The sequence below is a fragment of the Aythya marila genome, assembly GCF_965140915.1.
Source record: "Aythya marila genome assembly, chromosome: 4".
NCBI lineage: Eukaryota > Metazoa > Chordata > Aves > Anseriformes > Anatidae > Aythya > Aythya marila.
In genome coordinates, this window is record NC_139045.1 from 24,160,293 (window position 1) to 24,176,125 (window position 15,833).

Here is a 15,833-nt window from a genome sequence, read left to right on the forward strand (position 1 = left end):
TATTCAAAGCAGGCTCCCAGAGGTGTATAGGAATGCATAATAATTAGAAAACATTTTTTTCTGCAGTAATAAGCCAAAATGAATAAGCCTTTAAGAAAGAGCACTGTAAAGCAAAGGTAGCATGCTGGTTATTTTGAATTGAAGTTCTTTTCAAAGCACACTGCATGCACATGCATCCTTTCATCAATTTTAAATACAATAATTTAAATAGTACATAATAGTAAAATCATAAATGCCAGGTTGTCTAAATATATTTCTGAAGTCTTTGTCCTTTCTCTGCACCAGTTACAACATAACAACAGAAAAATCTTTGCATAATGTTTTAACATTGGAAGAAAAATACCCATCATAGTTGAAGACTGTGTTCTTCACAGGTATTTGTTTAGATGCTTTGAACAGTGGAAGTGCTTTGTATCTGATTTTTAAGCACTGTTTGAGGTATACATGCTTTAATAGTAGAGTTTACTCCAGTCACTGCTAATACTTGCCAGATACTGAAATAGACTGCAAAACAAAGAAACAATTTAGTAATGCCTGAGGAAGTATAAAAGTGTGATGTTTTTAAGAAGACATGGTAAGTAGCATTGAATATTATTTTATACATAATATGTATTAACACTTCTTTATTAATACAACACTTATCCTTGTTTTCTCCGATTGTTCAAGCAGTGCTCCTGAACAGTATGAAAAATTTGTCTGTTGTTACTGCTGCAGAGCACTGCTCAAACTTAGCAGAGGTAGCAGCTGCCTACTCCTTAAATGAATTTTGTAAACCTTGTTCCAACAAGGTTTTCTTAATGGATTTTGTAATTTATTTATTTATTTTTTCTAAATAATTTTTTTCTAAATGGATTTTGTAACTATTGCTAGAAAATTTCAATACAGCAAAAGTATTTTAGACCTTTCTCTAGCAAAAGGATCTTGATATTTAAGAAAAAATGATTAATATTTCCAGCTTGTCGTGTCCACCAGGGAGTCCTATATATTACAAATGTGATTTCTTCTCTACATCCATCATTAGGGCTCTCAGCAAGCTGGACTGCTGTCACATGTATATTCAGCCATTCAGTAGTGCCAAGAAAGTGTTTAAAATAGAATAAAATCAAATAATAATGCCATATAACAAATTTTGAAAATATAATATACATTTTCCAAAATAGATAGAATTGATATATCCAAAGGATTTGTAAACACTTTCAAGGAATAAAATCCATCTCATTTGCTGACTTTTGTATTCCATCTATTTCCTTAAAAGTGGCAGGCAGCACTGCCAAAGAAAAGAACCATTGACACTATGGGTTGCAATCTGTATTCCTGAAGACTCTATTCTAACCCTACTGAGACCAAGGAAATGCACAGCAGTTTAATTTATTTTTGCTATTACTGCCCCTCTGTTCCCTTGGTAATAGGTCTTATATTGCTAGTAATCCTAATTGGAGAACTGACATGCTACATTTGTAATGCAAGGTTACTGACACTGCAATTTTTCATCCAACTCCTCTTATTCCAAGGAATAGGTCATAGAGACTATTTAGCTCTGTCCATTCACATATCCAAAATATGAATCACTCTTCAATATCACTTCTGCATATAGACAAATTATTAAGAGATTTGAACTTGCTCCATCTGGGTCTCATTGGTTCCAAGACCTTACACCCAGGAGAACTACAGGCATCTTTCTCATTTGTCTCTCTCATTTGCAGGGCACGGGAGTTTTTGATGAAAACATCAGCAAGAAATAGCTTTACTGAGAAAGAAGAGTAGAAATACCAAAAATGTACTTTTGTCTTCAACCCTAAGTACATTTTTCTTGTTCTAATGCGTACCCACTTGGTCCTTACCATCTTTCAAGTTAGTGTCTTGTGACCTCCTCTCACAGACTGTTAGCACGTGAAGACGGAACAGTAGGATTTGTAGCTACTTGCACCACTTCTTTTGCAAAAACCATAAATAGTTGAAGTAGTGATAATAAGTAGATCTTATTAATTCTGATGCTTGTGGAGTTGTACAAGGTGATTAAGTATTCAAAAGAGCTTCCCCTAAGAATCACCTGGGGAGACAGTTTTCTCACAGAAAAGTAGTGACTGAAGTGATGCTGACTACATAACAGGTAAATAAAATGATAAAATGCACTTTTTAACTTCTTACAGAAAAAAATGTGCAAGGTTTGAACATCCCAGATGGGAAACAATCAAATACAGCTTCATTAGAGTCAAGACTTGAGAATTCTTAAGTGTTGCAATCCTTTGTTTCAAAATTAAATCCCTGAGGTGTGTGGTCATGCAAAATATATCTTTATTGGGGGTAGATATATAGAAAATACATCCTTCCCATTTATAATGAAATCAAATAGTGTTTTACACACCAAAATTTTAGAACTGCTATACATTAGCCATCTGGAGATTACACATTTAGTTTTCCTTATTGATGCAAATACTCTATTCTATAATCAGCCCTATAGCAGCAAAATATGACAACCAATTTAACTCTTTTTTTGTGCATTTTTTTTTTAAACCCACAGTAAACTCTGTTTGCAGTAAAATACATTCCTTTCCACAACATAGCTCCTAAATGGAAACAATAACTATTTTGTTCCCCCTTAACTGCAAAGATGGAAGTAATAATCAATTTCCATATTTTTGCAGTGCATCTGTGAAGGTGTAGTGGGTTTACGGGGCAAAGTTTTGGTAGTGGGGTCTGCATGGGGTGGCCTCTGTGGGTACCATGGGAGAGCAGGTGACCTGGTAGGAACTGCTTACAACGGGGGACCCATGTTGGAGCAGTTTGCTCCTGACAGATGGACCCTGTGGTACAGACACATGTTTGTAGCAGTTCTTGAAGAGCTGCTGCCTGTGGATAGCCCCTGCAAGATCAATTCACAAAGGATGGCATCCCGTGGGAGGAAACCCCTGTTGGAACAGGGGAAGAGAGTGACCGAGAAGGAGTGGCGGAGGCAAAGTGCTATAGACTGATTGCAACCTCCATTCACCTTTGCCACTCAGGGGGAGGAGGTAGAAGAGAGTGTATAGGGGGAACATGGTTTTGGTTTCTTTCCTTTGTTTCTCACTTCTATACCCTGTTAGTAATAGGCAATAAATTTTACTAATCTCCTTACACTGAGTCCATTTTGCCTGTTGAGTGATCTCCCTGCCCTTATCTCAACCCTTGAGCCCTTTGCTTGGTATTTTCACCCCTCTCTTCCTTTGAGGAAGGGGAATGAAAGAATGGTTGTGGTGGGTCTCTGCTGCCCACCTGAGTAAAAGCATCACAGAAGGTCACTGAAAATAATATGTAAGGTAGGTAATGATTTCCCATTTCTCAGGCACCTCAGTGGAAGCTCACATGTATCATTTCCAGACTTAATAATAAAACTATGAGATGGTATGGGTACTTGCCAGAGTGACCTCCTGCCAACAGGAATGGAACTCCCTTTTCCATGTTTTTTGTTTGTTTGTTTGTTTGTTTTTTGTTTTGTAAATGTAGAAGATAGGTTAGATGAATATTTTCACCCTGAAGTAGCATTTTGATGCTATAAGAACTCCAAAACAAACAGGTAAAATTATGGATTTCTAACATTCCCCTTCCCCACTTTTTTTCAATCTCAGATTATTCTCAGGGATGTTATAGTCCACAATCTTACAGAAATTAGGAACTGTAAGAAGATAACTTGTTTATTAGCTGAACTATTTAAGTTACAGGAAAAGACAGTCTGTGCAGTGTCAAGGTTGTAACCATACCACATAAAAACATCTTTTGAAAAATCACTCTGAAGATATAGAGCACAGCACCATTCCCTCACCTCAGGGCAGTACCACAGGATACCTGTGCTTCACAGGTGTCAAATGAACAGTCTGTTTTTTTATGAAAATAATTACCCATGTTAGCTCATATGCTTATTTTGTTAATAAATAAGTCTCAAGATCTACATCAACTGTGCACAGAATAACTGAAGTAAAATTAATGTTACCATTAATTGTTATCATAATTGAAATGAAGATGCAGACAAAGATGGTAATTTTAATATGCAAAAGATATACCATTCTGGAAGACAATGTATTCTTATGGTTCGTTGTCATTTTCTGGTTCTGAAAAATCTTTGAATTATTATGACTACAACAACAACAAAGCAAATTTGAAATTCTGTCCACTCAGTGATATCACAGAACCGAGATGGTAGAAAATAAACATTTGAAACTATGTTATGGATATGATCAACCATTAATTAATTCAGAATCAAGTGTTTTGTGTGTTTTTAACCCATACATGTATTTCAGGAAGCACTTAACACTACATATATGCATGTTTAAATACTATCTGTACTCAAGAAGGTGCCTTCAAAACAAATACACATTTCTGGTTCAGGGCATATAAATGCTAATAAAACAGAAAAGAAACTAAACATTATAGTTAAGTAGCATATGTCTGTTATACCTACAATCCAAAGCAGCACATTCATTCCCAACTCCTACAGATGAGTATCTGGTGGTCACAGTAACCTCCTACTATTGAAGCATCTGGGAGCACAGAGTTCAGAAATTCTATAAGTGGATTATCCAGGAACAAAACAACTGCAGTACAGGGTCAGAGGAGAGGTACTGAAGATAAACCAAAGTGAAAGTCAAATTTTTATTCATGTAAATTCTAAGAGTCAATTCAATGAAGTTCAGCTTCTATACGCTTTAAAGGTGAGGGAGGTACATCCCACACGCAATATATATAAGTAGCAAATACTGACTGTTGATGAGAGGCTTTAAAAAAATACTATACCGTTAGAGAATAAAATTATCTGTTTTGTTTAACAGTGAATGACACTCTGGAAAGGAGATGAGTACCTTAGAGCAAGTCTTCAATTACAGTGCATTTCGAGGGGAAAAACAGTTTCTTTCCTCTTGCACTTGGTATACAAATTATAAAGCATCAGTTAGCCTTTAAGTCTGTGTTTTTTATTATTATTATTACTATTATTTAAAAAGTTATCTTGCTAATGACTTCATCTATAACCCATGACTCCTACCAGAAGGAATATTTATGAAGTTACGTCTAAAAGGATGGAGCAATACACAAAGAACAAGACTTACATTGCAGCTGAAATGTGATAGACTGCCATTTCTGAAAAACAGCAACAACAAAACAAAATCACTTTGGCACTTAATAAATTGTCTTTAAAAAAAAATATATATATATATATATAGAGAGAGAGAGAGAAAAAAATTCAGGTTCATAAACTTTTAGCCCTTCATTGCAAGACAATCATAATGTGCTAAATGAGCAGGTACAAGATTTTTCCTCTGTCTTTCCTGTTTAAAGAATTATATAAAAAATGGTGAGAGCCATGACTGACAGAGCAAAAGATTACTTATTGGATACTTGGAGACAGCATAGCCCAGATATCAGAATCAGTGATAGAAAGATAAGAAAGAAAGGTCAGAAATATATCATTACAGCTCTATGAAGACACCTATTGATTTCAAATTATAACCAGCTGTTTTCTTAACAATAGATAAGAGGACTTAGAATTCCATAAATAAACAAAAATGATCACTTGGATACTGCAATGAACTTTAAAACTCCACTTTTGCAAAATATTGTTTTAAAACAAGTGCTCAACAAATTTAAAGAATTATTTGTAATCTAATATTTAATATTCTCAAGACTATGTATTATATGCATTTCTGTTCTAAGTACCAAAGAACTATATCATCACTTTAATGTGCTAGCCCTTAGAGAAGTGAGCATGAACAAACTTGTTCTGTAACACATGTAAAATAAATCATCTGAAGCAGGTGGATCTCATTTGTTCCCATTTTCTAAAATTAAGTACTCCTTGCACAATAAGTCCTTTACGTAGCTTTATTACCTGAAAGCTTAAGCTCCCATAATTCTGTAATATTTTGAAGTTATATACCTTTAAGATATAAGTGCACTTTCATTCACCTTCCTCCAAGAGAGAATGAGGCTAGGGAAAGGCTTATTAGAAGGACTACCAAATAGATGCATCTACAAAATACCTGAACCAGTCCCCTAACACTCAAAATTTGAATGAAGTTTTCTAAGTTTCAAGGCATCCCTGGATTTTTTCAGAGAAGCATATAAGAAAGAAGCAAGAAGTCAACCTTATAAGGCTTCCCACATTAAAAGTCATTGCTATGTATGGCAGGTCCCTGTACTACAACAGTAGTCATAAGAGAAAAATAAAAGTTACAGGCATGATATGAGTTTTCAAGAGCGAACTAATTAGAACACTCATTGAGAGGTCTGATATTTTACTCTTTGACTACTCAGAGTTTTCAATCATTTGAAATAAAACATAAAGATCTGTTCATTAATCTTTAAGTAACTAGAACATTAAAGGTGGAAGGTTGTTACATAGCAACCGCCTTCACTGCAATTTGAAAAGTCATTGAAAGAAACAGAATCCATCTTTCTTTGCATACTGACCCCGACTGTCACTCTGCCAACAACTTTATCAAACCATAGCTGCATCGCTACATCTACTCGAACTTGGGCTGTTTTCAGTAGACCAAAACAGCAACTATAGGCTAAAGCAATGTAAGAGTGCATCTGCCAGATCTACATTAAGCATATTTTTCCTGCTATGATTGCAGGTAGATCAGGGATAGGCAAAAGAGCTTTGGCTGTCTTTTTTTATTTAAGAAGAGCCTGCATTCTAATACTTGGTAGAGGAGTTATATTTGACACTAAAACTGTAATTAAAGTGAATAGGATAGCTACACCACACCAAGAAATCTAGCCCTAGAGTTTTATGCAGAGGCATCATCATTTACTGATCACTACAGAACATAAATTGTTTTAAAAGCCATTGAACCTGGTAGATTTAATGAGCTCTAAAGAACATAAATGAAGGACCAAGACAAGCATGACACATAAAGTAAAATCTAACAATATGGTCCAAAACTTAGGAATGGGGATATTTATGTTTGTTTTATTTTATTTGGTTCCAAATGAATACTGCATGTATCCCAGATATTTTCTTGTCATTTCCCTATATATTGGGATTTTGTTTTATTTTATTTTATTTTATTGAAAAATACTAGAGTCTTTACATAAAGTCCTGAACTGGCCTTATTCAGAATACTTCATTTTGTTCTTATCCTTTAGTACTGAGAAAGAAAAAGTCAAACTGGAAAAAAGGTGTGAAAAGCTACTCAGGAGACTGAAAAAGCTCAGTTGACTTGATAAATGCACTTCCTGGGGTAAACACAAAGTAGAACAATAATTTTGTTAAGAAAGAACAAAAACCAACCAATCAAATAGAAAACTATGTGAATGTCAACTTTCCAAGAATAAATCAGAGTTGGAAACTAGAAAAAAAAAAAAAACCACAAAACTTAATGTCAAAGCAATGAGATACTATCCCCTCTTAGAGCAGCAACAGAAAAAGGGTTAGAAAATTTTACAATAGAACTTATATTTGTCTAACTGTGGATCACTTCACATGGTGTGATTGCCCAAAACAGCTGTGGACTAAGCATAATGTTTCAGAAGTGAACTTCCAGACCTACATTCAGGTTCACAGTACACACAGGATCTCATTAAGTAGAGGAATTAGCACTGTGCAAGCAGGTGTATATCCTGCTCCCTTCCCACTACCTTCCCACATGATTAATTAGGTCAGGGCAGAGCACTGCAATGGTATGTTGTTCTTGCCAAATTATTTGAAGCTGGCTCAAGTAACAATGCGTCATGTAGAATCATATCAAAATCTTCTTTTGGCTTATTTCTGCTTGGACCGTTTTGACTGCAGGCTTCATAGGGAAATTCTCCTCTCTGTCCCAGTGGCTTCCCATTCAAAGTCAAGCCTATTCAAATTCAAAAGCCCAATTCCCATTCAAAGAAAGCATTCTGTATGAAAATAGTTGAGTGGAAGCTAGGATAAACATGAAGTAAGATAAAATAGGATAAGATAGCCATGGTTTATCATTGACATTTCAATGCTGTGTTACTTTTCCAGCACTTTGAATGTATTTATCACATTAAGTAATAATAAAATTAATAAATAATAATAATATATAACAACAAATTCCAACAGTGAATTATGCTACTATAAGACTACTAAAACCACAGCTACAAAGAAAGCTGCTAACTGTAAAACATTTATTTCATAATGACAAAATTGTAATCTTTTGTTAATACTGTTACAATCCTTTATCTTCAACACCCAAGGTTTGGTGAGAATGTTTTATGCAAAGTTACTTATTATTACTTTTGTAGTTTTGAAATATCATGCACAATTGGCTTTGATTCTTTAAATCCTTCTCCTTAACAACTGCAGATTCACATCAAGTACAACTGTTGCCTTTCTATAAAAACTAGATTTTGCTGACATGTATTGATTTTGTTCCTTCTGAGTTGCACCTTTTCCTCTGAACATTGTTGAGGTGCACTTTCATCTCTGAATCATTCCATCAGCCAACTGGAACAAGTCCCAACATAAGGAATTATTAATCATTGTTTTAAAAATAGCAGACTATATCTTTTTTGTTTGTTTGTATGTTTTTTTCTGACATTGAGTAACATTGGAAACACAAATCTTTGTACAATAATAGAGATTATGAAGTTTAAAGTCCAGATGATAGTTTACTTTAGAAAAAAAAAAAAAAAATTATTAAGGATCACTAAACTGAAAGTATTTATCTCTGACTTAAAACTTGAACATACTCAAAATCCTGTCAGCTATGATGTATTTTATGGTTTATGACAATCTAATGAATTATGGGATTAAAGGCTAGCTTTACAAAGGTTGAGGAACTTACAAGGTGAAACTGGGTCTTAAGCCCAGTTTTCTTTCAGGTACTTTTTTCCATGTTCATTCTATAGCAATTTTGAGGGACATGCATTGATGAGATGCATGACCTGAAAAAGATCTCAGTGGTACTCCAAAGTTCCTTAGTAAAAAAAAAAAACAGTAATTTTAATGGAGATACAGTTCACGGTTTACCTCAAAAAGATGAACACATTTTCCAAAGTTCTAAGGTATTAAGGCACTTACTGTAGAAAGTGCCTTAGGATGTGTTGTAGCAATATATGGCGATGTGTTAGTACATTAGGATGTGTTATAGCAATACATTCTCTGCATAAAGCATCACTTTACATACTAAGACCATTTTTCCAAATTATTATAACTCACATTCTGTCCAAGTGGAAATGGCTAATAGGTCAGTTATTGCAGAGTACCATAAGGTACAATTCTATTTTCTTCTGTTATTCTGTTTCTTTAGGTTCAGTAATAATGTTTATTTTTTTGTAATTCTTGAATGATCTTCCAAGTGCAGGATTCTTGGGTAGGTTGGAAAGAGGTATGGTCAGAGAGATGGAAAATTACACTTCAGTACAAATGATCCTGTGGTCCAAGCTGATATAAACAAGTCAAAACATATTGTCAACAACTCATTCCATACAAAAATTAATATAAATACAAACAATATTATATTTAATAATATAACATTACTTATTTCAATAAAAGTGTATTTTCCAGCAAATCAATTAGCGAAAATAGGCCAGTAGGTGTTAAAACGTGTTTGGGACTAGCTACTCGAGAAAAAGTAGACAAAAGTTGTTTTCAGTCAAAACTCTGAAAAAGTTTTGAACAGCAGTGTTTATAAAATAACATCTTATTACCAAACTAAGCTATCTGTGGTCTTATATGTTGGAATCAATTAATATATTGGATCATCATAATTAATTAATCTGCAAATTATTTAAGTCATACAGGAATTCAATGAGTTGTTGACAGCATGTATAATTCATAATTTTCTTAATAGATTTATGAAATGTCTCTGCCCATCTGCTAGATGTTGCAGATACAGTCAGTAGAAAAACTGGAGCTAAGCACATCACAGATCCAAGAGAGAGCAAACAGGTAGTGGAAGATTTTCCACTTTGGACTATGTCTTTAGGATACACTCTCTCCCTAACTGTGTTTGCTAGTTTCCAGAACATGCTGCAAAATCTGCATACTCTCCAAGATGAATGAGAAAACTGTTATAAAGTATGGCAGATGAGAAAATCTGGGGTCCCAGGTTTGATTCCTGTAATTTCACATATGACTTTGCTGTCATATGTGGGCACTGAGGCATGCTTATTTGGAGAGTTTTTTTTCAAACTTCAATTTAAAATACTCCGATAGAGACAAAGATAGTCTAAGACCAGTAGATTTTGAAAATGTCATATCTAATCCATGCTTTTAAGCACAAAAATCAATACAGCCTCAGTTATAAAGCACTAAGGTGTTGTGGTGATAATTTTGCTCATTCTGAGACCCACAGACATTTTCAGCTGTATTATTAAGATGCACCCAAGACACACTCTTGCACATGCGAGCAATCATATATGTAGTATCAAAATTAATTCGAATTAATTTATACAGTGCAATTTGCAAAAAATTTACAGCACTCAAAAATGGAAGAAACTGGGACACAATTCCTTTTTCACTCTGGGAAAATGCCAGGCCCATATCCCTGGATATTTAAGCATCATCCTGCTATGATCACAAGGAGTAAATTACCTAGAAGAAAAGGAGCACTCACTACCTAGCAGGAACTGTCTCCCCTGAGGCTTGAGCCACCAAAATACTCATAAGGCCGCTGATTAAAGCAGAACAGCTCACTTGCTTTGAGCTAAACACTGTGTTTAATGGAATGAAGCCTTAATTAATAAATGGGGCTAATAACAGAGTATGAAATTAGTTTGAAAATCATCCTGATTTTGACAGGACTCTGGGCACAAGGGTTCACAGACATTTCTGCCTCTTGTACAGGTTACTGTTTATTTTATTTTATTTTTTTCTATATATATATATTTTTTTTTAATAAAGAGAAAATACTAAGTTTTGATTGACTCTCATAATCTAACAGAAATTCTGTGTTTATAAGCACATAAGGAAAAGAGCAGATTTTGCTCCAAGGCAGTCAAGACACTATGGCAAATATAAATATATCAGCTGCACCTCAATATTTCTTTTCAGTGGTGCCTACTAATGAAGTACAAATTCACATTCTATTTATATCCTTGCTTAGTTGTCTTCATATACAGCGAGTACCTATGCACACGTTGTAATCATGACTAATATTCAATAATAATGTATTTAGCTATTAGACAATTTCAGAGTAGTATTTTTATATATATACACGCTATTTATAAGACCAGTTTTTGCTTGCAGCTCCCAATCTGTTCTCCCCATGTTAATTTTCCAAATTCTGCTGTATATATACTTGATATATACATGTGATACATTATTACCCTAAAATATACCACTTATTCATAGTGGATGAGCTCTAGCAGTGAGATTAAAATAAAATTGATCTACATTTTGATTTCTGTTACTACTGTAATCCCCCTCGAGATTAGATTCTCTTATCTCATATCTTTCTGTTTATCACAGATCTGAAGAGCATGATGGACAGAAGAACATCAGTTGCTACTGGGACCAGGGAACTCCACCTGCACCAGAGAATTAAGGTTTAGGCAGAAGGTGCTTAAGAAAAAATATCTGAATTTAGCTTTATTTACTTAGTTTATTTAATATAATTATTTAATTAACCATGAGGTAACAAAAATTACTTTGTACATATCCTGAAGTTAAATGCAACAGCCAACAGTTAGTCAAACTAGACTAAAAAAATCTATCTTCTCGTAACTAAAATGTTACCCCAAGACTGGCTTTTGAGCTAATACATTTTGAAGAGTGTTATGTTCCAACCTTGTGGTAAGCACAAGCAAATTTCTTGCAGAGAAAACTGGCAAATGCACCTATTCAGACTCTTTATTTCATTTTCAGATACTAGAATATGTTGCTATGTCTTCTCTTGCTTGTACACCAAACAACTACATTTTTTCTTATTTTTAGTGACTGTTATTCTGAAAGTTTAAAGCTGGCCTTTCTATTTTAGGATTCTGCTAAGCAGAAAACAAACAAATAAATAAATAATTAACAACAACAACAACAACAAACTATTCTATTTGTAGTTTTGTGTTTAATAATAGGTCAAAGCCTCTAGGGTTTCACACTTGAATGAGTTACATCCCAGGGAACCCTGTGTACTGAGAAAACCAGATTAATTAACATAATCAAACATGTCTCAGTAAAACCAGGATCTAAAACTACAGTGATGTCATATCCCATTATAACACCCTCTTAAAATGCTGGAATGTACAAACTGGCAATACAAATGTGGTAAAGGCTACATACATGAGATTTTACTCCTTTTTACATTTCAATGTTGCCAGGTTGGAAGCTGGTACAGTGTTTGTAAAGTCAGTGTATTGCTTTCATAAGAACTTAAATACCTTTAAATTTGTAGTTCAATATATCGTGACAAGACATTTTGATTTTATAAATTCATGTTTTAAAACTTGAACCATCATTTGGGTTGAACTTCTGAATCACAACGCTCATCAAATATTACCCAGTGGCTTCTGGATCAAACCCAGAACTTATGGTTGACCTACATTAAAAGATTTTAAATGGTGACCAGTTCTGCTTCCTTTTTAGTTGTCTCAATCTTTTCATTCCTCCAAGGTAGTATTAAAAAAATAATAATAATCTGAATTTATCTTGTATCAGGTTCCAGCCTTGCTAACTTTTTTCATTTAAAGAATTACCTTCACCTCACAATCTTTTTCCATCATGTAGGTGTAAAAAGATGCTTCTAAATGTGTCTGGCTTTAACAGGGTAAACTGCTTTAATCTTACTTGAGAAATATATTCCAAAATGTAATGTTCTTTTAGCTCTTTTCAGAAAACTTTCAAATTTGTCAGCAGCCTCCTTATAAAATGATTATTTAAATATATCAAATCTTAACATGTTCCAGGAACGGGCACACTAACATAATAATAATAATTTCTGATGACTAGTGCTACTATTATTTTGTCTTAATATTCCACAAGGACTCTGTCACACCAAAAAAAGTACATTCTGTAAAAAATGAAAAAATACTGAAATACTGAACCCCAATGTGCAGTCTATAGCTGCACATTGGCTTCTCTGTATGATTAATGTTGAGTAGCTGCATGATCTTGCATTCAGTTGAATGTTATTAGAGTGAGAGATTCTACAAAGCTCTGTGTTTATGTCTTGCTAACTGCAAATACACAAAGTTTTTCAAGTATTCCCATCTCTGGGGAAAATAAAATAATAATAATAAACAACAACAGCAATACAAGCCTACTGGTATGATCCACATCAGGATCATTTCTATCCAGCAACCTTAAAGCATCTCTGACTTCCAGGGTATCCTTTCTGAATATACCTCAAGTTTATAAATATAAATGGTTTACTTTAAAATGTACCTAAATACAGAGAAAGAATAGTTATATATCTTGCTGTCTGTAAGGAGAATTAGAGGTCATCATAAACTAACACATTTTGGTGAAAACTTTTTATTTTGACATACTAGTGTTTTCCATTTGTAAGGAACGTATTTTGATTAACTTCTAGTACTACCAAACATAAATTACATAATTACATAATACATAAATAATTACATAAATACATAAATAATTACATAGTATATAAACACATACCAGCTATCATGTTGTGAACTAAGAGCAATATCTTAAAATGTTTTTATCCAGGTATACCTGGTATATGGTATACCTGGTATATGATATATACCTAACAGAAGTATCAAGAGATACCTTAAAAGTCTTCTAAATATTGGACATAGCCATTTTTTCAGTTTTACCTACTGTTAGTAAGTAAAGTAGGTAAGTAAGTAGGTAAATTTTTCCAGTAGTAATATGGCAAGGATAAAGAGACGGTAATTAAAACAACAGTGAGTTAAAATACTTAAAGCAATTAGAGAATATTTTATCAAAGCTTGTGATTAAATACTAAGTACACTTCTATGCTTCTAATCTCATTAAAGTCAATAGTGCTTTGTTGAACTGGAACTCTCATGGAGAACTGTTTGAATTCATATAGAAGAGTATTTTAGTATTCGTCACTACTTATGTCATAATTTTCAAAAGCTTGAAAACAGTATTTGTATTTATCAGAACAAAATGATTCAACAGAGTAGTTGCTATGTAAAGCACAAGCAAGTGTATGTCTTTTTTCCCACAGAGATTTCAGGAAGTTTGAACTCAGCATATCCAAAGTACAGCGTATATTTATAATTAAAAATAATAAAAAAAAATCTTGTTGGTGAACTGGAGAATCCATGCTAGTGGTACTACTAACATTGTAAGAAAATCTCTCTTGCTTTAATGCAAATGATTGAAATGCAAGACCAAATCACTGTTGAAGTACACAATACACAACAGTGCCTTCAGAAGCAGTCCCATGAAATGCTTATTAAAGGAGAAAGATAAGAATCAACAGTTCTGAACATACAAAGGAAGTACTCTACACTAATTCAGTAGAGCACTTGCTTTGACAGACTGTCCTTGAGCAAATAGAGGCATTCTTAGGTTTGTTCCCTACTGTGTTTTCAGTTAAGGGTGCGAACAGGTTCTTTTCATGCTTATTGTTGTCATCCCAGGTAAGGGTAAGAACAAGAAGAAAAAGATAATTTTTTTTTTTTTTTTGCAAAATGGGCAGAGAAACTTAAGAGTACTGAATGCAAAGAGTATGGAATCGTTACCTAAAAACAAAACAAAACAAAACAAAACAAAACTCAGGGAACAGAGGAAATAGATTAGTGATGTTCTAGAATATTCTTTAGCCATACGTTTGGTAGGTATCAACAAAGAAAGCGAAACCGGATCTAAAAGGAGGTAAGAGTTATTTAGTGATGGATGCCTGCTGGAACAACCTTGAAGAAGAGACTTGAAAAATAATGATATAGGGAAAATAGAAAATATAAATTAAGACAGACAAAGAACACAGACAAAAGCTACAGGTGGGATTTTTTTGAAGGGGGAAAAAAAAAAAAAAAAAGGCAATATTCCAGGAGGTGGAGCTTGCAATTCCCTATTTCTAGCACACAGTCTTCTTAGAAATAAAGAAAAAAACCTCAACCACCTGTTTCTTATGCTTTATTTCATCTCGTCTACAAGGTGACCTTCTTTTTAGATATATATTCTGTGTTAAATTTTTTTTTCTACACTTCACCCTGTCTTTCTATCTTCTGAAATGAGTTTATTGTACTTCTAGCTTGTACTTCTGTCAAATTTCAGTTTATTTTATTCCGCTTCTTCTTCTTGATGAACTTTAGCTTTTGTTTGTTTGTTTTTCCCCACATTCTCCCTCTTTCTTCAGCCCCTGAGCTTCCTGTGGTTTTTAATAGTTTAAATAAGACTCTGGCCTGAGATAGTAATATGGTCACCTATGAATCTGTGCAAGTAGTGGGGCTGCAGGACATCAGCTGCTGTCTAATACCAATCAGTGACTACAGGAAAAAGCAAGCCAGTATATTATACTTAGGCAAACAGAGAGGAGGATATGCCCAGGCAGATACATTTCACATATGCAGAGAGCCATCCCTAAACTGTTCCGAGATTTCTCCTTCCATTGATTCTCCCAGACATGCTGTTCAAAGGCTCCTCATTAAAAAACATTGTCTTTCAGGCTCAGAGAGAGTGTTCCCATTCCACAGTCTCAGGCATATTTTCCTCATCTGTCCCAGTTCAGATATAACTCTTCTTCACACATCTTTCATCTTCTTTTCTGGACAGATTTTCTCACACAGAAGTTCTCAATACCAGCTCATAAATCCTTACCCTTTTCTAACGCAAGCACCTCCTTACTTCAGTGAACTTTTCTTTTTGGTTTCTCTAACAATAACTGTAACCACTTCACTTTCCACCTGTATTTGTAAACTTACTCATGCTATGGTCCTCCCCCTTTTTCCCTAGGATTAACTTTCCTGTC